General features: G+C 37.4%; 1 protein-coding gene and 1 pseudogene across 1 annotated transcript in view; both read left to right on the plus strand.

Moving 5' to 3' along the window:
- TESK2 (testis associated actin remodelling kinase 2) overlaps positions 1 to 22,834 on the plus strand; it is a 146,335-nt gene that overhangs the window by 38,870 nt on the left and 84,631 nt on the right. The window lies entirely within an intron of this gene.
- Positions 20,139 to 22,735, plus strand: LOC120247077 (annotated as a pseudogene).

Consider the following 22,834-nt stretch of genomic DNA (forward strand, 5'->3'; position numbering starts at 1 on the left):
AGAATCTGAAACAGGCTCCAGGCTCTGAGCTAGCTGAGAGCACAGAGCCCGACATGGGGCTCGAACCCACAAACTGTGAGATCATGACCTGAGCTGAAGTCAGACGCTTAACTGACTGAGCCACTTTTTTTTTTTTTTTTTAACATTTTAATTTATTTTTGAGAGACAGAGTGCAAGTGGGGAGGGACAGAGAGAAAGGGAGATACAGAATTTGAAGCAGGCTCCAGGCTCTGAGCTGTTAGCACGGAGCCGACGCAGGGCAAGAACCCACAAAAGGTGAGATCATGACCTGAGCCAAAGTTGGACACCACTCATGCACCCCATGGTAAGTGTAGTCTTTATCCCCTTGACCTATTTGACCCATCTCCCAGCCCATCTCCCCCCTGGCAACCATCAGTTTGTTCTCTATAGTTAAGAGTCTGTTTCTTGGTTTGTCTTTTTTTCCTTTGTTCATTTGTTTTGTTTCTTAAATTCCACATATGGGTGAAATCATACGGGATTTGTCTTTGTCTGACTAACCTATTTCACTTAGCATTATACCCTCTAGATTCATCCATGTTGTTGCAAATGGCAAGATTTCATTGTTTTTTATGGCTGAATAATATTCTGTTTTATATAAATATACCACAACTTTTTTTTATCTATTTATCTAATGATGGACACTTGGGTTGCTTCCATATTTTGGTAAATAATGCTTCAATAAACATAGGAGTGCGTATATCTTTTCAAGTTAGTGTCTTTGTATTCTTTGTGTAAATCCAGTACTAGAATTACTGGATCATATGGTGATTGTATCTTTAATTTTTTGAGGAATCTCCATATTGTTTTCCACAGTAGCTGTACCAGTTTGCATTTTGACCAACAGTGCATGAGGGTCCCTTTTTCTCCATATCCTAACACTTGTTGTTTCTTGTGTTTTGATTTTAGCCATTCTGACAGGTGTGAGGTGATATCTCACTGTGGTTTTGATTTGCATTTCCCTGATGATTAGTGATGCTGAGCATCTTTTCATGTGTCTGTTGGCCATTCCTTTCCCCTTTTTTGAATTGGGTTGCATTTGTATGTATGTATATGAGTTGAAAATATTTTCTCCTATAGATTGTCTTTTAACTCTCTTGATTGTGTCCTTTGATGTATACAAGTTAAAAAAATTTTTTTTAATGTTTATTCATTTTTGAGAGTGACAGAGAGCTAATAGAGGAGGGGCAGAGAGAGAGAAGGAGACACAGAATCCAAAGCAGGCTCCAGGCTCCATGCTGTCAGCACAGAGCCCGATGCAGGGCTCGAACTCACCAACTGACCCATGACCTGACCCGAAGTCGAATGCTCAACCAACCGAGTCACCCAGGTGCCCTTGAGGTATACAAGTTTTAAATTGTGATGAGGCACCTGGGTGGCTCAGTCAGTTAAGCGTCCGACTTCGGCTCAGGTCATGATCTCACGGTTCGTGGGTTTGAGCCCTGCATTGGGCTCTGTGCTGATAGCCAGCTCAGAGCCTGGAGCATGTTTCAGATTCTGTGTCTGTCTCTCTCTCTCTGACCCTGTTCATGCTGTCTCTCTCTCTCAGAAATAAATAAAACATTAAAAAAAATAAAAAAGTAAATTGTAATTAAGTCCAGTTTACTTTTTTTCTTGTGTTGTTTGTGCTTTTTGGTGTGATGTCCAAGAAATCATTGCCAAATCCATTATCATGGAAGATTTTCCCCAATGTTTTCTTCTATGAGTTTATAGATTTAGGTCTTTACATTTAGATCTTTGATCCACTTAAGTTAATTTTTGTATATGGTGTAATGTAAATTGTAATGTGTTTTTAATTTCAAATTCCAGTTGTTCATTACTGGTGTCTATGAGTGTGACTGACTTTTGTTTTACACTAACCTTGTATCCTGCAACCTTACTATAATTGCTTATCAGTCCCAGGAAGTTTTTATCTACATAGATGATCATGTCATCTGCCAACAAAGACAGTTTTATTTTTTTTCCTTTCCAACCTATGTATCTTTTATTTCCTTTTCTTATCTTATGCATTAGCTAGGACTTACAGTATGATGTTGAAAAGCGGTAGTGTGGGGTTACCTGGGTGGCTCAGCCAGTTAAGCATACAGCTCTTGATTTCAGCTCAGGTCATGATCTCACGGTGGTGAGATCAAGCCCTGTCAACACAGCTTTATGCTGAGTGTGGAGACTGTTTGGGATTCTCTCTCTCCCCGTCTCTCTCTGCTCTTCCCCTGCTCATGCTTTCTCTTTCTCTCAAAATAAATAAATAAAAATTAAAAAGAAAAAGAAAAGAAAAGCAGTGGAGAGAAGGTACACTTGTACCATTTTCCTAATCTTAAACTGGAAAGCTTTGAGTTTTTTACCATTAACCATGGTGTTTGCTGTAGGGGTTTTTTTTTTTGAAAGATTAAAAAATTGTTTGGATATTTATTTTTGAGATAGAGACAGAGTATGAGCAGAGGCAGGGGCAGAGAGAGGGAGAAACACAGAATTTCAGTCAGGCTCCAGGCTCTGATCTATCAGCACAGAGCCTGACGTGGGGCCCGAACTCATGAACTGCTAGATCATGAGCTACCTGAAGTCTGACATTTAACTGACTCAACTACCCAGGCACCTCTGAAATTTAATTTCTAATGATGATCAGAGAAAATGATGTACATGATGTCTGCCTTTTGGAGTATACTTAAATTTTATTTTGACCTAATACATGGTCTTATATTTTTGAATGCTGCCAGTGTGTTTGAAACAAGTATTAATTCTCTGTTTTATGTGTTTGTTTGCATAAAGTTCTATATGTCTCTATTGGATCAAGCTTTTGTATTGTGTTATTCAAATGTTCTTTGGCCTTAACTTATTTTGGTCTACTGGATCTGTTTGTTACTAAAAGGTCTAGGGGTACCTGGGTGGCTCAGTTGGTTAAGCATCCAGCTTTACCTCAGGCCATGATGTCATGATTTGTGAGTTCGAGCCCCATGTCAGGCTGTCTGCCGTCAGTGCAGAGGTCACTTTGGATCCTCTGTCTCCCAATCTCTCTGCCCCTCCTTTGCATGTGTGTTCTTTTTCTCTCTCTCTTTCTCAAAACTAAATACTTAAAAAAGATTAAGTAAAAAATTTATAAAAAGGTTCATTAATACTAATGTGTTTAGAGATTTCTCCTTGTGTTTCTATCAGTGTATCAATTATTTTTAGGCCATTTGTGAGGTAGATAGTAATAGAAGCTCATGATTATTATTAGATTATAAACCATAGGTAGATTGTTTTTTTTATAAATATTAATTGTCTGTTTTTGTTCCATTTTATGCTTTTAGCTTTGACTTCTATTTTCCTGATACCTATTTCTACCTTTCTATTTTCTATTTCCTATTGCTTTGGTCATTATTTTCCCAGTATGTCTTTTTTTATCTCTACTTTTCTTTGAAGCTGCTCAGTTTTCTTTTCTTTTTTTAATTTTTTTTGGATTCAAAATTAAATTTGCCTGTAAAGAGACAGAGATTGTCATCTATTTATATTTATTGTGATTACTTCTATTTTAACATTAAATAAACTCTTAAATGGGAATTTAATGAATGTAGAATTTAAGACAATAGCTACTTTCCTTAGTTCTGAAAATACTTTTTTTCTTCTATTGTTAATAAATTAAGCTTAGTCTGATTGTTACTCCTTTTTAGTCTTTTATGGTAGTTAGAGTTATCTTTTGTTGTTGTTGTTCTGCAGTTTCACTATACTGGTCTTGGAGTAGATTTATTTATATTTATTCTCAGGATGTAGTATGCTCTTTCAGTTTAAGAACTCATATTTGTTTTCAATTCTGGAAAATTATTGGATATTATCTTTTGAAGTTCTGTTATTTTCTCCTGTCTCCAAGAGTTCCATTATATGCAAAATCAATTATCTTATGCTATCTTTCATGTCTGTTACTTTCTCTTTCATATTTTTTATTTCCTTGACTTCTATACTGTTTTTTGGGGGGGTGTGTGGGGAGAGGGAAGTTGGTGATTCTCCGCTTATTTCCCTCTTTTCATTTGGGTTCTACTCTATTGTTGAAACATTCATCGATATTTTTTTTTTTAATGTTTTATTTATTTCCGAGAGAGTGAGAGAGACAGCGAGAGCAGGGGAGGGTCAGAGAGAGAAGGAGACACAGAATCTGAAGCAGGCTTCAGGCTCTAAGCTAGCTGAGAGCGCAGAGCCTGATGTGGGGCTCGAACCCAAGAATCATGAGATCATGACCTGAATCGAAGTCGGACGCTCAACCGACTGAGCCACCCAGGTGCCCTGAGATTTTTTATTTCAGTTGCTATAATTTTCTTTTCTAGACTTTTTGTTTGTTTTTCTTAAATGTGCTTCTTTTTTTGTTTTCAAATATCCTATTATTTTTCTTTGAACATCTAATTTTGTTTAATTGAATTTGTTTTTAAAAGCACATGTACGGGGTACCTGGGTGGCTCAGTCACTTAAGTGCCTGACTTTGGCTCAGGTTGTGATTTCATGCTTCATGTGTTTGAGCCCTGAATCAGGCTGTCTGCTGTCAACATAGAGCCCCCTTTGGATCCTCTCACCCCCTCTCCCACTGCCTCTCCCTTACTCATTTCTCTCTCTCTTGCACTCTTTCAAAATAATAAATAAAAACTTAAATAAATGAAAGCACACAGTACAAACTCAAAAGATATAAAAGATTATTCATTGGGTGCCAGACTGGCTCAGTCAGTAGAAAAGAGTTTTCAGTGAAAAATTTACCTTCTGCTCCCCTGTTTTCCTTCCTGGACACAACTAATATTTACACTTTTTTATGTGTTCTTCCAGAGGTAATCTGTGAATAGGTAAGCAAATATATGTATGTCTATATGTGTATGTGCAGGCCAGTGTGTGTGTGTCTGTGTTTGCATGCCTGTGTATTTATATATGAATTACCTATTGTTTATTTACTTACCTATTCGAAGGCAAATGACCACTAGAATGTAAGTTCTTTGAGAAAGGGATTTTCTTTTCTTTTCTTTTTTTTAAGTAGGCCACGCACCCACTGTGAGGCTTGAACTCACAACCCTGTGATCAAGAATTGCATGCTTTACTGACTGAGCCAGCCAGGTACCCTGGGGGCAGAGATTTTTATCTCTTTTTATATCTGTGTATTGCTGTATCCTCTGTGCCTAGAATTGTCACACAGTACCCATTTTTCTACAAGGTTACCTTCCTCGGATCTCATTGGTTGTATGACTTCTTTATATCTGTGCTGTGAATTATAGTCTCCAAGTTTACAGTGTTTTTAAAACTAGTTTATAGGGGCATCTGGGCATCTATGGGTTTGAGCCCCATGTTGGGTGTAGAGAATACTTAAAAATAAAATCCTGGGGTGACTGGGTGGCTCAGTTGGTTGAGTGTCCAACTAATGCACAGGTCACATCTCACAGTTTGTGAGTTTGAGCCTTACATCAGTCTCAGTGCGGAGCCTGCTTCAGATCCTCTGTCCCCTTCTCTCTCTGCCCATCCCCACTCACTCTCTCTCAAAAAAAAAAGTTAAAAAAGTAAAAAAATAATCTTTAAAAAAATAAACTACCTTGTAATAATTTTTACAATGTAGAAATAGTCATTTTTTTACTGTCTTAATCTTTTCATTTCTATCTTCTATCTTATTATTTAGAAATTCTCTATATTTCCATATTACAAATAAAATTATCATTTTTTAATTTTATGATTTTACTAGCAATATTTAAATATTTGATTTATTTGGAATTCATCATTCAATTGTACCAGCAATATTTATTGTATATTTAATATTTTTCTCACTGATTGGAAAATTTACTGAATTTTCCTAGGTATTTTGGTGTTTCAAGGTCTGTTTTCTTAGGTCTGTTTAATCTGTTACCTTGATTTATCTGTTCATATACTAGTACGCACTGTTGTAATAACCTAATCATTGCAGCTTTATTTTAATATCTGGTTAGTCTAGTTCTCTATCATTATTCCTTCTTTTCAAAGTTGTCTTGGTATTTTTTCTTTATTTTTATATGAGATTTATTTATTTAAATTTTTAAATTTTATTTTAAGTAGGCTCCAGACCCAATGTGGGGTTTGAACTCGCAATCCCGAGATCAAGAGTTACATGCTCTATTGACTGAGACAGCTGGGCGCTCCTTTATGTGACTTTTAGAATCATTTTGTCAGTTTCCTAAAGCATATGATTGCCATTTTTATTGAGATTAGAGAGAATTTATGGATTTAGGGAGAATTAATACCTTTATGGTATTGAATCTTTTATGTAAGTATATGCTATACTTTTATTTCATATCTGTTCAAGTATTTTGTGTCCCTTTGTAGACATCAAAATTTTTTTTACTTGCACATTTTCTGTAACGTTTATTCTTAGTTTTTTCTCTTTTCTATTGTAGTTGTAAATTGGAACTCTCCTTCCATTATATCTTGTTTGTTTTGCATATGAGGACGACTAAATTTTGCATATTGATTTTTGATGCAGCTAACATACTGAATTAAAAAAATTTTTTTTAACATTTATTCATTTTCGAGACAGAGAGAGCACAGGTGGGGGAGGGACAGAGAGGGAGGGAGACAGAATTCAAAGCAGGCTCCAGGTTCCGAGCTGTCAGCACAAAGCTCAACGCAGGGCTCAACCAACCATGAGATCTTGACCTGAGAGGAAACAAATTGAGCCACCTATGCACCTCTAACTGAATACTGAATTTTTTAAATGTTTGTGATAGATTTTCAGTTGATTTCTTTTGTTTTTCCAGGTTTATAATCATGTCAGCTGTAAATGATGATATATTTATTTCTTATTTTTATACCTCATTTATCTTTTTCTCAATCAACTACAATGACTAATACTTTGTAAAATATTAAATAATAGTCATATTTGTCATCTTTGTCTTGTTCCTGACTTTTTAAAAAAATATTTATTTCTAGGAGAGAGAGAGAGAAAGAGACAGCGTGAGCAGGGGAGGGTCAGAGAGAGAAGGAGACACAGACTCTGAAATAGGCTCCAGGCTCTGAGCTGGCAGTCAGCACAGAGCCCGACACAGGGCTCGAACCCACGAACCGCGAGATCATGACCTAAGCGAAAGTCGGACACTTAACCGACTAAGCCACCCGGGCGCCCCTCTTGTTCCTGACTTTAATGGGAATGCTTGTAGTTTTTCCTAATTAATATGATTTGGAGGCTGAAGTAAATATATTTTATTCTATTAAATCTTTAAAATCCTAACAAAAATCTTCTATTTTCTTTTTCTTTTCTTTTTTTTTTTTTTTTTTTTTTTTTTTTTNCACAGACTGAAACAGGCTCCAGGCTCTGAGCTGGCAGTCAGCACAGAGCCCGACGCGGGGCTCGAACCCACGAACCGCAAGATCATGACCTAAGTGAAAGTCGGACGCTTAACCGACTAAGCCACCCAGGTGCCCCAAATCTTCTATTTTCTTAAGAATTATTTTTATGGGGGTGCCTGGGTAGCTCAGTTGGTTAAGTGTCTGACTTCAGCTCAGGTTGTGATCTCATGGTTCATGGGTTCAAGCCCTGCATTGAACTCTGTGCTAACAGCTCATAGCCTGGAGCCTGTTTCAGATTCTGTGTCTCCCTGTCTCTCTGGCCCTCCCCTGCTTATGCTGTCTTTCTCTGTCTCAAAAATAAGTAAATGTTAAAAAAAAAAAGAATTATTTTTATGAAGATTGGATGTTGAATTTTACCCAGTGTCTTCTCAGAATCTATGGTATGATGGTTAATTTTATGTGTCAACTTGACAGGGCCAACAAGTGCCTGGGATATTTGGTTACACATTATTTTAGGTGTGTCTATGAGAGTGTTTTTGGATGAGATTAACATTTGAATCAGTATATGTAAAGTGAAGTAGATTGCCCTTCCTATTGTGGGTGGCCCTCATCCAAACATTTGAAGATCTGAATAAAATAAAAAGGCTGACCTGCTTATGATTAAGAGGGAACCCCTCCTGCTTGACTGCTTGAGTTGGGACATTGGTCTTTTTCTGCTTTTGTATTGGAACCAAAATTTTCTTGGGTTTTGAGACTGCCAGCTTTCGGATTGGAACTTACATCATTGGCCCTCCTGGATCTCAGGCCGTCGGAATTGGACTGAAACTACATCATTGTCTCTCCTGGGTCTCCAGCTTGCTGACTGCAGATCTTGGAACTTCTCAGCTTCCATTATCATGTGAGCCAATTCTTAATAATAAATCTTTCTGGATATATATATATGTCCTTATATCCATATATATATATATATATATCCATCCTATTAGTTCTGTTCCTCTGGAGAACTCTAATACCTATGGTGGTAAAACTATTTTTTTTTCTTTTGATCTCTTAGTAAAGTGAGTTATATTAGTAGGTATTCTAATAGTGAGCCATCCTTGCATTTCTGATATATTATGCTTTCACGTGCTGCTGACTTCTTTTTCCTGCGGCTTTTTGCCTTCATATTTGTGAGACTTGTCTGTGGTTTTCTCTTTCATGCTTTTGTTATTAGGTTTTGGCAGCAATGTTATTCTTTACTCAAAAAATATTATGTGGAAGTTTTTTTTCCCCCTATGTTTTGGAACAATTGGAATAGTTTTGAATTATTCCTTAATATGGTAGACTTCCCCTGTGCAATGTTTGGTCAGGTACTTTGATACTTTTCCTTTTCTTCTGGGGTAATTGGTCTATTTAGATTTTTGTTTCTTCTGGGTCAATTTTGGTAAGTTATATTTTACTAAAAAGTTGTTATTTCGCATAGAGTTTCTAATATACTTGCATAGAAATGAGTAAATTTTGACTTAAAATTTTTGTTTGTTTGTTTAAGTAACTTTCAGATTAGTTGCAACTCTTGGAGAATGGACCCTACACGATTTGGTCTGCTGGTTCTTTTTCATGGGTTTTCATTTCTCCTGTGATTTATAGTTTTTTAAAAAAATTGAATATCTGTTTTCAGTGGTAGATGATTTCCCTGGAGTTCTTCTTTTTTTAAGTATTTATTTATTTTTAAAGGTTTATTATTTATTTTGAGAGAGGGAGAGCATGAGCAGGGGAGGGGCATACAGAGAGGGGGAGAGAGAATCCCAAGCAGGCTCCATGCTGTCAGCACAGAGCCAGATATGGGGCTTGAACTCATAAACCATGAGATCATGACCTGTGCTGAAATCCAGAGTCAGACACTTAACTGACTGAGCCACCCATGTGTGCCTCCCTTGGAGGTGTGTGTGTGTGTGTGTGTGTGTGTGTGTTTTAAAGTTTATTTATTTTTGAGAAAGAGAGAAACAGTGCAGGTAGGGGAGGGGCAGAGAGAGGGAGACATAGAATCTGAAGCAGGTTCCAGGCTCTGAGTTGTCAGCACAGAGCCCGAGGCAGGCCTTAAACTCAGGAACTGCGAGATCATGACCTGACCTGAAGTAGGATGCTCAACTGACTGAGCCACCCAGGTGCCCCAAGTTCTTGTGTTCTAAGTTGTGGATGTCCTTAATATGGTGGTTTCACATTTGCCTCTGCTGGAGTCTTACAGGTTCTAGATCTGAACCTAAAGGCTTTATTTTGATTTATTGGCTTAAGCTTTCCATATAGTGTATATGGTACAAATCTCAAACCTGAACTTGATTTTCATAGTTGGTGTTTATTCCTCATTTAAGGCAATAGGATCTAGCATTATCCTACTGCAAATACCTACTATGAAATAGAAAGCTCGTCAACATTATTTTATGGTATTTTAGAAAGTAATTAGTTAATTTTATGGTGAGAACATTATCATTGGAAAAGAGAGAAATTGATCTATTTATTTATTCTGCATATAATAGTCTGATAGGATTTGATAAACTATAGCCTGCCACTTTTTTTTGTAAATAAAGTTTTATTGCAACATGTCCATACCCATTTGTCAGCATATGTTTTATAGTTGCCTTTGTGCTACAATAACAGATTTGAACAGTTGTAACAGAGACCATATGGCCTTTCAAGCCTAAAGTGTTTACTCTCTGACCCTTTACAGAAAAAGTTTGCCAACCCCTGGTCTGATAACTATAATGCAGCTAGGATATGCTTTTTATCTTTGATTTCAAAGTACAGATGACTATAGAGTTTTAAAGGTCAGGTTAAATAAAAAGTGTATCACTGGCCATACAAGGAAATATTTGATTTCTGGTGTGGGAGATACAAATTATGCAGATAACTTAAGGACTTTCAGTTGCTTTAGATAGCAAAAGGAAGACTGGTTGATGGATGGCTTCACACTGAGGAATGTAGATTTATGTGACTTGCTTGTATTCCTTTAAAATTCAGTTTTAGAATTTAGGACCTCTTGGTTATTCATCCTTAAAAATAGATCTTTGTTATGTTATATGTTTAGTTGATACCATTATTCATTTAGTTCTGAAGCCTGGCTTTAGATAAGTAACAAAGACTTTTGGGTTATATTTTATGAGATGAAAAATCATGACTAGCAAAGTCCTCATGGTCTTTACTGTACACCGTGTGGGTCAGTAGACCCATATATTACAATAGAATAATTTGTTGTTTCCTTTACTGAAAATTATTTTTAAAAACTATCTTATCTTTAGCAGTCTTATTTAGTTGTATAGCTGTAACAAAATATCTGTTCGAGCAGTTGATTTGGAAGGAACTTGGGCTCCTTCAGACAATGACTATCAGAGGTATAGCACATTTCTTTTTTTTTTTTTTTTTTTTTTTTTTTTTACAAATAGTTTATTGTCAAATTAGTTTCTACATAACACTCAGTGCTCATCCCCAAAGTGCCCTCCTCCATGCCCATCCCCCCTCCCCCCGGTATAGCACATTTCTTAAATTAACCACGCTGATAATTTTATCAGTTAAACTTGAGCTGTGTTTATGGATTGTAAGTCTCTTAGGACCTCAAAAAGATTAAATTATTATTGGCTAACATGTATTTTAGGTTATAAGTAATGTGTCATTGTTCTACAGATTATCATGGTGGTAGTAGAAGATTTTGAACATAAAGTTCCCTTTCAATACCTATATAATTATTGATTTGAGAAGAGAAAAAGAGAGAGATAGAGAAGATGGTACTTTTTATATTCTGGGAAAGGTGTGTGTAGAAGAAAATCTGAATTCATTAGAAATGAAGCATATTTTTTTTTCTTTTTTCATACTGTATGTTTGGGAATATACTTAAAAACTTTAAAAATGTATATAAAAGATTGGTTTTGTAATAATTCCAGAAATGGATTTATTCATACCCAAAAAACCTTCTCTTTTAGGTGTATTCAGCTTCTGTATTTCACACAAAATGCATTTGTTTTTAAAGTTAATGTTGAGTTTAGCTAATCTGCTGTTAGGAAATAATTAAAGCAGATGGACTTGGACTAGGGCAGTGGTTCTCAACTGGGGGCACTTTTGCCCCCACCATGATATTTGACAGTGTCTGGAGTTATTTTTGGTTGTCACAATTAGGCAGTGAGTGCTGCTCGTATCTAGTGGGTAGGGGCCAGGGATGTCACAAAGCATAATGCACAGGACAGTGCTCTGCAACACAGAATTATCTGACCTTAAAATGTTAATAGTGCTGAGGTTATAAATCTCTGGCCTTAAAGCATTAGAGAAGTTGAAAGCATTTTATAACCTCAAAATCTTATTGAATTTGAGGAAAATATACTTTTAGAAACAAAATAGTTGGATTTGCATTTATAATATTTGTGAATTTCAAGCATTCACCTTTGATTGTTAATCTGCTTTTTCATTTAAAAAATCATGAAATAGAGATTAGGGAAATTTCATTGTTTCTAGGAAAATGACTCCGAATATTTTGGATGTTAGGAAAGGACTGAAGCATGTGTAAATGGAGATGACATTAGTGTTTGTGTGTACATTTAATAGAGTAAGAGAGAAAAATTGAAAATCAGCCGTGACTGACAGCCTGCTTATTGTTTCCAATTAAGACTGCTTCTGTTGGGGGGCACCTGGGTGGCTTAGTCGGTTGAGCATCCGACTTTCGCTTAAGTCATGATCTCACAGTTCGTGGGTTCGAGCCCCATGTCGGGCTCTGTGCTGACTGCCAGCTCAGAGCCTGGAACCTATTTCAGAGTCTGTATCTCCTTCTCTCTCTGACCCTCCCCTGCTCATGCTGTCTCTCTCTCTCTCTCCTAGAAATAAATAAAACATTAAAAAAAAAAAAAAGAGTGCTTCTGTTGGGATACAGTAGAAGGTTCTTCTTTTCTTTTTAATCTAGTCCTGTTTGTTTGAGAGTATGATTGGAAAGAGTCTTTTTAGGAAGGTGATTGTTCCAATCTTTTAAGATAATTCACCTTTTATTACCCCATGATATAACTCTGTATTTTAGCCTGTATTGTGAAAACTATAAAACCTGGAATCCCATTCTAGAACAAAGTATCAATATAACTTTTTTCTTTTCAATAATAGCTTTACTAAGAAATAATTCACGTACTATAAAATTTTCCTTTTAAAAATTTATAGTTCAGCGTTTTTTAGTAAATTGACAAGATTGTACAGCCATCATTACTGTCTAATTAAAAAAAAATTTTATTGGGGTACCCAGGTGGCTCAATCGGTTAAGCGTCCTACTTCAGTTCAGGTCATGATCTCACAGCTAGTGGGTTGGGGGCCCACATACGGCTCTGAGCTGTCAGCACAGCCTGGAGCCTGCTTCAGATTCTGTGTCTTCCTCTCTCTCTGCCCTACCCTCGCTCACGCTCTCTCTCTCAAAAATAAACAAACATTTAAAAAGATAAATAAAAACTATTTTATTATCCTAAAAAGAAAATCTATATTCGTTATTAGTGACAACTCATGTCTCCCTTCTCCTAGCCCTTGGATTTAGTTTCTGTCTCAATGGATTTGCCCATTCTGGACATTTCATATAATTAAAATCATATCATATATGGCCTTTATGGCTGATTTCTTTTACTTAGCATAATGTTTTCAACTTTGATCCATGTTATAGTATATATCAGTACTTCATTCCTTTTTTTAAAAAAAATTTTATGTTTTATTTTATATTAGAGACAGAGACAGACAGAGTGCAAGTAGGAGAGGGACAGAGAGATGGAGACAGAATCTGAAGCAGGCTCCAGCTCTGAGCTGTCAGTACAGAGCTGGACATGGGGCTTGAACTCACAGATCATGACCTGACCCAAAGTCGGATACTTAACCAATTGAGCTATCCAGGCACCCCACTTTATTCCTTTTTATGTCTCAGTAATATTTTGGTGTATGAATAGTACCACATTTTGTTTATACATTCATCTGTTGGGGCGCCTGGGTGGCTCAGTCGGTTAAGCATCCGACTTAAGCTCAGGTCATGATCTCGCGGTCTGTGGGTTCGAGCCCCACGTCAGGCTCTGTGCTGACAGCTAGCTCAGAGTCTGGAGCCTGTTTTGGATTCTGTGTCTCCCTCTTTCTCTGACCCTCCCCTGTTCATGCTGTGTATCTTTCTCAGAAATAAATAAAAAACATTAAAATTATCTACATCCATCTGTTGATAAACATTTGTATTGTTTCTGTCTTTTGGCTGTTGTGAGTAGTGCAGCTATAAACATTCATGTGCAAGTATTTGAGTACTTGTTTTCATTTCTTTTGAGTATATACCTAGAAGTGGCATTATTGATATATAAAGTAACTCCAAGATTTACTTTTTGAAATATTATGAAACTGTTTTCGACATTGGCTGTATCATTTTGCATTCCCACCAGTAACATACAAAGATCCGGTTTTTCTACAATCTTGCCAAAACTTGTTATTTTCTTTCTCTTTTCTTTTTATAAAAATCATTATAACCATCCTAGTGGGTGTGAAGTATCTCATCACAGTTTCAATTTACGTTTCCCTAATAACTAGTGATATTGAGCATTTTTTTTCATGTGTTTTTTGGCCATTTATATATCTTCTTTTGAGAAATGGCTATTTAAGTTCTTTGCACATTTTTGAATTGAGTGGTTTTTGTTGAGTTGTAGTCCTTTATATAGTATCGTATATTTTTTTCAATTTGAAAGTAGTCATTTATTAACTGTCCAGATTACAAAAATAATCATGGTAGATGCCTCAGTTCATCCTTTTTTTTAACTTTTAAGAAAAAAATGTAAATAGGATTTTTAAAAATTTTTTTAAAATTTATTTCTGAGAGAGAGAGAGAGCAGAGGAGGGTCAGAGAGAGGGAGAGACACAGAATCCGAAGCAGACTCCAGGCTCTGAGCTAGCTGTTAACACAGAGCCTGACATGGGGCTCGAACACACGAACTGTGAGATCATGACCTGAGCTGAAGTCGGACACCTAACTGACTGAGCCACCCAGGCACCCCAATAGTTTTTTATTTTAAGTAATTAATTACTTATTTACATCCAAGTTAGTTAGCATATAGTGCCACAGTGATTTCGGGAGTAGGTTCCAGTGATTTATTCCTTAACACCCAGTGCTTGTCCCAACAAATATCTTCCTTAATGACCCTTTCCCATTTAGCCCATCCTCCCTCCCACAGCCCCTGCACCAGCCCTCTGTTTGTTCTCTATATTTAAGAGTCTCTTCTGTTTTGTCCCCCTCCCTGTTTTTATGTTATTTTTGCTTCCCTTATGTTCATCTATTTTGTATCTTAAAGTCCTCATATGAGTGAAGTCATATGATATTTGTCTTTCTCTGACTAATTTTGCTTAGCATAATACCCTCTAGTTCCATCCACGTAGTTGCAAATGGCAAGATTTCATTCTTTTTGATTGCTGAATAATACTTCATATATATATATATACCACATCTTTATCCATTCATCCATCAATGGACACTTGGGCTCTTTCCATACTTTGGCTATTGTCGATAGTGCTGCTATAAACATTGGGGTCCATGTGCCCCTTCAAACCAGCACTCCTATATCCCTTGGATAAATACCTAGTAGTGCAATTGCTAGGTCGTAGGGTAGTTCTATTTTTCATCTTTTGAGGACCCTCCATACTATTTTCTAGAGTGCCTGCACCAGTTTACATTCCCACCAGCAGTACAAAAGAGATCCTTTTTCTCTACATCCTTGCCAGCATCTGTTGTTGCCTAAATTGTTAATGTTAGTCATTCTGACTGGTCAAGATTGTATCTCATTGTGGTTTTGATTTATATTTCCCTGATGATGGGTGATGTTGAACACTTTTTCATGTGTCGGTTGGCCACCTAGATGTCTTCTTTGGAGAAGTGTCTATTCATGTCTTGACCATTTATTTCTTCACTGGATTATTTGTTTTTTGGGTGTTGAGTTTGATAAGTTCATTATAGATTTTGCATACTAACCCTTTATCTGATATGTTATTTGCAAATACCTTCTCCCATTCCACTGGTTGCCTTTTACTTTTGCTGATTGTTTCCTTTGCTGTGCAGAAGCTTTTTATTTTGATGAGACCCCAATAGTTCATTTTTGCTCATTTCCCTTGCCTCCAGAGATGTGTTAAGTAAGAAGTTGTGGCCGAGGCCAAAAAGGTTTTTGTCTGCTTTCTCCTCTAGGATTTTGATTGCTTCCCGTCTCACATTTAGGACTTTCATCCATTTTGAGTTTATTTTTGTGTATGGTATAAGAAAGTGGTCCAGGTTCATTTTTCTGCATGTCGCTATCCAGTTTTCCCAGCACCATTTGCTGAAGAAACTGCCTTTATTCCATTGGATATTCTTTCCTGCTTTGTCAAAGATTAGTTGGCCATACGTTTGTGGGTCCATTTCTGGGTTCTCTATTCTGTTCCATTGATCTGAATGCCTGTTCTTGTGCCAGTACCATACTGTCTTGATGATTACAGCTTTGTAATACATCTTGAAGTCCAGGATTGTGATACCTCCAGCTCCAGTTTCTTTTTCAAGATTGCTTTGGCTATTTAGGGTCTTTTCTGGTTCCATTCAAACTTTAGGATTGTTTGTTTTAGCTCTGTGAAGAATGCTGGTGTTATTTTGATAGGGATTGCATTGAATATGTAGATTGCATTTTAACAATATTTGTTCTCCCAATCCAGGAGCATGGAATATTTTTCCATTTTTTTAGTGTCTTGAAGAAGACACTTCTTTCATAAGCTTTCTAAAGTTTTCACTGTTTGGATTTCTCACCTCTTTGGTTAGATTTATTCCTAGGTATTTTATGGTTTTGGTGCAATTGTAAACAGGATTGATTCCTTGATTTCTCTTTTTGACACTTCATTATTGATGTATTATAATGCAACCGATTTCTGTGCATTGGTTTTATATACTGTGACTTTGGTGAATTCATGGATCAGTTCTAGCAGACTTTTGCTGGAATCTTTTGGGTTTTCACATAGAATATCATGTCATCTGTGAAGAGTGAAAGTTTTTCCTCCTTGCCGATTTGGATGCCTTAATTTTTTAAATGTGTATTTATTTATTTTAAAAAATGTTAACGTTTTTATTTATTTCTGAGAGAGAGAGACAGCATGAGAAGGGGAGGGTCAGAGAGAGAGGGAGACACAGAATCTGAAACAGGCTCCAGGCTCTGAGCTAGCTGTCAGCACAGAGCCTGATGCGGGGCTCCAACCCACGAACCGTGAGATCATGACCTGAGCTGAAGTCTGATGCTCAACTGACTGAACCACCCAGGGGCCCTGCTCAGTTCATCCTAATGAGCCTGTTGATCTGGTCTTCCCGGTTGTGGGCATCTCCACCTTTTACCAAATGGGTGGTCTTTTCCTTCATTCTCCCTCATGGAGAAGATAATTTGAAGGGCCATAAGAAGTTGTTTGCTTCTTTGAAATATACTCTAACAGTATAGATCATGTGAATCAGATCCTCCATCTAGGTGATGCCATATTAACAAGATATGAGCAGTCAATGTGTTACTGTCAGCGTAATTCGCTTCCTGTTGATTTTACCACAACCACACTTGTAGATCAGTTCATTACCAACTTCCGGCTTGGGTACCCCATATTTATATACTGTCTTTTGACACAGTTTAGTTTATCTGTTTTTGTCTTTTGTTGCTTGTGCTTTTGGTGTCAAATCCAAAGTCAAAAAGATTTCCTCCAATGTTTTATTCTAAGAGTTCTGTAGTTTTAGCTCTTAAGTTTTCATGCTATTATAAATGGAATTGTTTTCTTTTCCTTTTTTCTTTCTTTTTTGAAAAATTGTGTTTATTTATTTTGAGAGACAGCATGAGCACACATGTGCATGCATGTGCACTGTCAGTGCAGAGCCTGACATGGGGCTTGAACTCACAACCCATGAGATCATGACTTGAGATAAAATCAAGAGTCAAGGTTAACCAACTGAGCCACCCAGGTGCTTCTCTTTTCTTTTCTTTCTTTAAAAGATTTTTTATTAAAGCAAAAATGACTACAATGGAAAGAGATGAACAACAACAACAATAAAAACCCCGAAGAGGGTTTTTGATCATTTGTTTGGGAGGATTCTTATATTCATGTAATGAGGACCCTTTAATTTCAGAAGTGAGAGTGTTGGAAGGCTGTCATGAGATCAAGTTAGGGAAAGAATGCTAGTATCAGGCCAAAGCCAGTTGGTGTCCTCCAAAGTGACAATAGAAGATACCACAGGGTAAAATATAGGCAGAACTGTACTCTTTTCACCTCAGAAGAGAACTTTATGTGCTATAAGAATGCCTTAGTCACCCTGAGTTCTAGGGAAAGGAATTAGTTTCTAGCAATTTTATTGTAGGGGAAATTATTTTCTTAATTTCATTTTTCAAATTGTTTATTGCTAGTGTAAAAAATGCAATTGATATTTAGATTTGTCTTGTATCCTGTAACTTTGCTGAACTCTTTTTATTTTTTAGAATTTTAGAATTTTCTTTTTTAAAGTTTATTTATTTGAGGAAGAGAGACTGAGAGAGTAAGTGGGGGAGGAACAGAGAGAGGGAGAGAATCCCAAGCAGGCTCTGCATGATCAGCATGGAGCGTGACGCAGCACTCAAACCCACAAACCATGAGATCATGACGTGAGCCAAAACCAAGAGTCGGATGCTTAACAGACTGAGCCATCCAGGCGCCCCTAGAATTTTCTATGTATAAGATCATGTTACCTGCTTAACATAAATCTTGACTATGTAAGTTTTCTCCTCTCCCATACCTGGATCTTTGTAGTCTGAGTTACATGCCCGTTGTCTTCATAGAAACCTGTTACCTTTATCATATTCTGTTGAAATGATTTATTTAAAGTGTCTGTCATCCCACTTAGCTTTAAGCTCCATGAGGATAAGGACTATATCTTATTTACCTATGTTTCACCAGGGTATAGCACTGAGCCCAACACAGAATAGGCATCCATCCATCCATTCATCCATTCACTATATTGTGGTTCTTCTATATGCTAGGCATTGTGCTAAGTGCTGAGATACAGTAATGATTAAGACTTTTTATTCTTGCTAGTGTGGAATTTATAATCTAATGGTAAATATTAAGTAATTACAAGGGTGATTACAACACAAAGAAGCATAGCATATTTGTTACTTATTGCTGCCTAGCAGTAGTACCATGAATGCAATAGTTAAAAAGAATATATATTTATTTATATCTTTTTCTGTGGTTCAAGAGTCCAGGCATGACTTAGTTGCATCCTCTGCTTCATGGTCTCACAAAGCTGCAATCAAGATGTCAGGTTGGGTGGAGAGCCTGACTGGCTCAGTCAGAAGAGGGTATGACTCTTGATCTCAGGGTTGTGAGTTCAAGCCTCATGTTGGGTGTAGAGATTTCTTAAATAAAAATAAACAAATAAATAAAAAACTTTTAAAAATGGTGTCATCTGGGGCTGGAATCTTATCTAGAGCTCAATTGGGGAAGGATTTGCTACTAAGCTCATGTAGTTAGTGGCAGAATTCAATTCCTTGCAGTCTGTTGAACTGTGAGCTTCAGCTTAATATGTTTCATATGGCAGCTTGAGTCTTTGAAGCTAGCAAGTGAGTCTTCTAGTAAGATGGGTTACAATCTTATGTGACATCATTACATTTTGGTCACAGTTAATTCATTTTTCTTTTTTTTCTTTTTTTTTTAATTTGTTTTTTGGTAGAACTCAAGCGGGGGAGGGGCAGAGAGAATGGGACAAAGGATCTGAAGTGGGCTCTGTGCTGACAGGCTGATGGCAGTGAGTCCAATGTGGGACTTGAACCATGAACTGCAAGATCATGACCTAAGCTGAAGTCAGATGTTCAACCGACTGAGCCACCCAGGTGCCCCATAGTTCATTCATTTTTAATGTTTTAAATTTTGAATCACCTTTGCCATATTGTATTGGTTAGGAAGTAAATCACAGATCCTGCCCAGGCTCAAGGGGAGAGGGTCACACAATGGCATGAATGCTAGGAGGTAGGGATCATGGGGGCCAATCTAGAGTCTGTTGCCACACATGGATTGCAATGGGAGTACAAAAAAGCCATCATCTAATTTGGAGCAGGAGGATGCTCTTCTTGAGAAAGTGAAATTTAAGTTGAGACTTGAAGGGTAAATAGGAACTAGCCAAGTGAAGGAATAGGTTGGAGAGATGAATGTTCAGGAGGAAGAAACAATCTGTTTGTAGGCCTAGATGAGAGAAGTCTGAGGTGCAGTTAAGGATTTGAAATAAGTCTAGAATGGCTACAGCAGAAGGTTGGGGAGATTGTTAAGAGATGAAATAATGTTGTAGAGGTAAGCAGGGGTTTATTGTTGAGGACTCATCGTCTGTAGAGGTCCTCAAAGATAAGAATTTTGGACTTTATTTTAAGACTTGCTTTTAATTAAGCAAGTGGGTTGAAGAGGGTAAGAACTGATTCAGTTTGGGAATGGTCCCAAGTGAAAGATGTAATATGTGACTTGTGGCGGAGGTGTGCATGGTGTTAATTGGAATGGTGGAGTGACATGATTTGAAATACTAGACATGCTTTTTGAAGTTTTTTTAAAAAAATGTTTATTCATTTTTGAGAGAGAAAGCATGAACCAGGAGGGTCAGAGAGAAAGACAGAGAATCTGAAACAGGTTACATGTTGATAACAGAGAGCCTGATGCAGGCTTCAAACTCACCAACCACAAGATCATGACCAGAGCTGGTCAGTTACTTAACCAACTGAGCCACCCAGGTGCCCTTAGACATCCTTTTAATTTACCAACTTACGTATACTTGTATAAAATTTGAGAGACAGTTTTAAGGTATTAACTGTAGCATTTGGTGAATGGTTGGATGTGATGGTGAGAGGAAAGGGGAATTAAAGATGATTGAGGTACAAGGGCTGGATGTTTGAGCTCTGAAGGAGGAATGTATTTGATGATTTCAGATTTAGATTAGAATGCGAAACCTCTACAAGCAGTTAAAATCTAGAGTTCAGAAGACAAATCTGGCTTGGAAATGTAGATTTAAGAGCTATTAACATAGAGTAACTGAAGCCATGGGTAAGAATGATATTATACAGGGACTATAAACAGACAGAAGAGGGCCTGGGACCAAGCATTGAGGAATTCAAACATTTAAGTGTTGAATAGAGGAAAGAAGAGCTGGCAAAGGAGCCTGAATACAAGTAGTAAGAGGGTAAGAGTACCAGTGTGTGTATGTGTGTAACTGTGTGTTAATAAGTGAGACAGAGAGACTTGATGAAGAAATTTTAACCTAGGATGAACACAAAGTTTGTGTTCTTTTCACTGTACCCTGTATGACAATGCCTACCTTGTAGTGTTGGAAGGATCAAATGAAATGTATAGAGCACCTTGTACAATGTCTTGTCAATCGAGCAAATAGTAGCTTTTGTTATTTTTGATGTTATTTTCTCTATTTCATTTTTTTAAAAATATTTTTATTTATTTCTAGGAGAGAGAGAGACAGCGTGAGCAGGGGAGGGTCGGAGAGAGAGGGACTCACAGACTGAAACAGGCTCCAGGCTCTGAGCTGGCAGTCAGCACAGAGACCGACGCGGGGCTCGAACCCACAAACCGCGAGATCATGACCTAAGCGAAAGTCGGACGCTCAACCGACTAAGCCACCCAGGCGCCCCTTCTCTATTTCATTTTTGCACAACAGTTCAAATTTGATCTTAGGTCAGCCCACTATTTTTAGATGTGATTTCACTTTTAAAAATTTTATTATTATTATTATTTTTTTTTTTTGAGAGAGAGAGAGTGCCTGAGTTGGGGAGAGGAGCAGGATGAGCAAGGGAGAGAGGGAGAGGGGGAGAGAGAGAGAGAGAGAGAGAGAGAGAGGAAGAAAAGAGAAGAGAAGAGAAGAATCCCAAGCAGGCTTCACGCTGAGTGAGGACCCTGACCCAGGGCTTAATCACATGACCCTAGGACCAAGCCTAAATCAAGTCTGTTGCTCAACTGACAGCCACCCAAGCAACCCAGATATGATTTCTTTTTTGATGGTTATATGATATCAAATGCCTTCTTATCATTATCATATTTTTCATAGCATGATTGCCTCTTTCCTCCTTTGTGCCTCTTGTATCCCCTATGTAGACTTTTATCAGAGAAATGCTACATTTTATGACTTTTTTTGTTTTTTACATGTTTGCCTTTCTCTGTTAGATCAGACCTCCCTGTGTTTTTCATCCTTATGTCTTTAGTACTTGGCACAGACTCTGCCAAGTAGTGGGTACTCACTAAATATTCATTGCATGGAAAAAAAATCATATATATGTTATAAGAATATATAGAATTTGCTAATCAAATTGTACACTTGAAACTAGTATAACATTGTATGTCAGTTATACTTTAGTATATAAAAAAAAGCAACATGAGAGAGGGAGACTCTGAAGCTAGATTGCTTCTGTTTTGAGCCTTAAAAAAAATAATTTCTACACCCAATATGAGGCGTGAACTCACAACCCTGAGATTAAGAGTCACATGCTGCATCAGCTGAGCCAGCAGACACCCCTAGACTGATTCTGTTTGAATCTTGGCTGTACCACTTATAAGCTTTCTGACCTTGGGCAAGTTACTCAACTTCTGTGCCTCAGTTTCCTCACCTGCAAAATGGAGATAATGATAGTACCTATCTTATGGGGTTGTTGAGCAAATGTAATAAGCTAGTATATATAAAGTACTTAGAATACTGTCTAGCACATAATATAACCTATATAAGGGCTAGTTGTTATTTCTATTACAAATGCAGTTAAGATTTTGAATTTTGTGCTAAGTACTCTGTTAAGAACTTGTATACATGATCTTTTTATTTTTAATTTTTAAATTTTTATTTATTTCTGAGAGAGACAGACAGACCGTGAACAGAGGAGGGACAGAGAGAGAGGGAGACACAGAATCCGAAACAGACTCCAGGCTCTGAGCTGTCAGCACAGAGCCCGATGTGGGGCTTGAACTCAAAAACTGTGAGATCATGACCTGAGCTGAAGTCGGACGCTTAACCAATTGAGCCACCCATGCACCCCTCATCTTTTTAAATTACCATAATAATTCTATAAGCAGTTACACTTCCATTCTATAAATGAGGAGACTGCCCCTGCCCTGGAGCCATTAGGTAGCAGCAGCCATAGCTCTGTGCTACCCTATGGCTGGAGGCCTAAACAAGGACCACGAGGTGACTAAGAATGTGAGTAAACTGAGGTACATCTGCTGCCACAGGCGCCTCACCAAGCACTCCAGATTTGTATGGTACATGAGCTGAGAGGTGTGTGGCTGCATCATATAAGCAGCCTGGCATGGAATTGCTCAAGGTCTCCAAGGACAAGAGTACCGTCGAGTTCATCAAGAAAAGAAAGGATGGGGACACATCTGTGCCAAGAGGAAGAGAGGGGAGCTGAGCAATTTGCTGGCAGCCATGGGGAAAGTTGTAGCTAAGAAGGATTGGACCCCTCCCCTCTGAATGTAATAGAAACTTTTGGATCTTGGAAAAAAAGAATAACAAATTCATAAATAAGTTAGGAAGCTGAGGTCCAAAAATGTTTAATGTCTTGCCAACAGG

The sequence above is a fragment of the Hyaena hyaena genome, unplaced genomic scaffold, assembly GCF_003009895.1.
Source record: "Hyaena hyaena isolate Hyena2069 unplaced genomic scaffold, ASM300989v1 scaffold_503, whole genome shotgun sequence".
NCBI classification, from domain to species: Eukaryota; Metazoa; Chordata; class Mammalia; order Carnivora; family Hyaenidae; genus Hyaena; species Hyaena hyaena.